General features: G+C 49.8%; 1 protein-coding gene across 1 annotated transcript in view; it reads left to right on the top strand.

The window, feature by feature from the left end:
• Positions 1 to 2,679, top strand: part of LOC103606082 (follistatin-related protein 4) — a gene marked incomplete at its 3' end in the record, with an annotated part of 108,789 nt that overhangs the window by 86,689 nt on the left and 19,421 nt on the right. The window lies entirely within an intron of this gene.

Here is a 2,679-nt window from a genome sequence, read left to right as displayed (position 1 = left end):
GGCCAGTTCCTGGAGGGGGAGGCCAGGCACATTAGAGCAGCAAGGGGAGAGGGGGAAGAGATGGGGTCGGGGGGGGGGGGGCTGGGTCAAATCATTCCCATAGCTTGAGGGCTAGGGCCCTAAGCAAGGTTCTGAGCAAGGAAGGAGACCTGGCATCTGCTTTAAAGGGACCACCTGGCTGCTGTGTGGGGAGGAGACTGCAGGGAGCAGAGGTGGAGGTCTCTGCCATCCCCAGACAAGATGGTGGCTGGGCCCAGGGTGGTGGCAGTGGAGGTAAGAGGAGATCAGACTCTGAATACATATATTTTCAAGGACAGCCCTACTGTCTTACCCCCTGGGGACTGGGGTTTTGTTTTGTTTTATGACTTGGGGCTTTCAAGGGTTTTTCTCTGAGGATTAAACAAGGCAATGTACAGTACCCTCCTTATCTGCAGGGGATACGTTCCCAGATCCCCAGTGGGTGCCTGAAACCTCAGATAGAAATGAACCCTATATATACTGTTTTTTCCTACGCATACATACCTGTGATAACTTTTAATTTATAAATTAAGCACAATAAGAAATTAACAAAAATAACTAATAATAAAATAGAACAACAATTATAACAATATGCCAGCATCACTACTCTTGCACTTTGGGGCCATTATTAAGCAAAATAAGAGTTACTTAAACACAAGCACTGTGATACCGCAACAGTCGATCTGATGACCGAGACGGCTGCTAAGTGACTAATGGGAGGGGACTGTCTACAGCGTGGAGACACTGGACAAAGGGATAGTTCACATCCCCAGCATAGGATGGCACAACATTTCGTCACACTACTCAGAATGGTGCACAATTTAAAACTTATGAATTATTTCTGGAATTTTCCATGTAATAGTTTTGGACTACAGTTTACCTTGGGTAATCAAAACCGTGGAAAGCAAATCTTTGGATAAAGGGGGACTGCTGTCTGTCACCTCTCAAAGAACATGCTTTATTAATGGGTATCATTCTCAGGTTGATCTGTGGGAACTTCTGCCCTGGGGCAGCCCTTGGGGCCCGGGGCACTTCTCAGCCTGAGGGATGCTGTGGTCCACGTGACCAAGTAACTCCGCCAAGGTAGTGACAAGAGCAAGGGTCGCCAGAGCTTGAGACTGGCTTCTGGGGCCCTCTCATGAGGAGGAGCTGTGGGTGTGAAGTGTCAGGAAGGCGGTTTGGAGGGGAAATGCCAGCCGGCCCCAGCTAGACTCCCTGAGAGCAGCTCTGGCTTCCCCTTTGGGATGGAGTCTGCCCTGAACTGACCAAGTGGGTTTCCAAGCCCCCCACCCTCTTCCCCAAGATGGGGGCTGCACCCAACTTCCCAGCCCTCTCTCAAGATGCCATCCCATCTGAGACTCCAAGTGAAACATATTTGCCTCCAGACTTAGGTTTTGACTCAGGAAATAGCTTAGACTAGAAATATGTCAACTCAGAATGGACTAGCCATTAACTTTTCATAAGCAACTCAGGTATGAACCATTTACGAACCTGTTATGACGCAGGACAAATCAGCTATCTGGTGTTCTATTTTTATTATTGAGGCTTCCTCAAATGGTAGGTAGGAACAGGGCTCTTTTAAGCAGAGTGATGTTTCGCAGCAAACGCATGGGTTTCAGCTGCCCTCTCCAATATTTTACTGCACCTGGCACCTGGAAGGAGCCAGCATTGTGCACAGTTCTGCAAAAGAGAACACAGCTGGCTGGGGAAGTACTTGGTGCCCAGTGCTCATCAGGGGACTCCAATGCAGTCAATAGCCCCCTCCTGCCCACTCTTCCCCTAAGCACTGGCCCATTAAGACCCCATATTGGGAGGCTGCAGAGATCACAGTGCCAAGGCTTATTGGGCCGTTTCTTATGGAAATCCTGGGCATCAGCCCTTCCTGGCTGTTGTTTATGTCCCTGCCTAGTTTTGTGTTTGTCTCCTTTCCTCATAGTTCTATTTCCCTTCCCTTGTGTTACCCCGGTCACTGAAACCTGTCTCAAATCGTTGTGGGATCGAGGTGGATCTAAACCACGGGTAGGCAAACTACAACCCATGGGCCAAATCCAGCCCACCAACTTTAAATAAAATGTCATGGGAACACAGCCACACTCATTAGTTTATGTATTGTTATGGCTATTTTCGTGCTATAATGACAGAGTTGAGTAGTTGACAGAAACCACACAGCCCACAAAGACGCAAATATGTATTATCTGGCCCCTTAAGAAAAAATTTGCCAACTCCTGCTCTAAAAAGGACCAGCTTCCAGAAACAAAGCTTCTCATGAGGTGAGCAACACCCTGTGAAATGAGCAGGCAGCAGGATGGACAAGAGGGACACGTGAGCTGAGTTCGATAAAGTTGAGAGGGAGTGAGCTGGGGGAGATGTTAGGCTGGGCCTCGCGGATGAGCAGCCAGTGAGCAAGGCCTCACTTAAGGACGTGCGGGGTCTGGGCCGGCAGCATGGTGGGGAGGGGGCGTTCCTGCTGCCCAGGCCAGCACAGCCCGCAGGCAGGCAGCTGTGGCTGAGCAAGGGAGCAGCAGAAAGGAACTCTCCCATAGCTGCAGGAGTTTTGTTTTCCTGGGAGACATGGCTATCCTTCCCAGCTCACTGGATACAGAGGCCAGTCTCAGAGTCTTCTTTACCCTGTGCAGGACTTCGGAGAGGATGACTCCCTGT

Source organism: Galeopterus variegatus, unplaced genomic scaffold (assembly GCF_000696425.1).
Source record: "Galeopterus variegatus unplaced genomic scaffold, G_variegatus-3.0.2 Scaffold6271, whole genome shotgun sequence".
In the NCBI taxonomy this organism is placed as follows: Eukaryota; Metazoa; Chordata; class Mammalia; order Dermoptera; family Cynocephalidae; genus Galeopterus; species Galeopterus variegatus.
The sequence above is the reverse complement of the archived record's forward strand: the minus strand, read 5'-3'. Positions and strand labels throughout refer to the sequence as shown.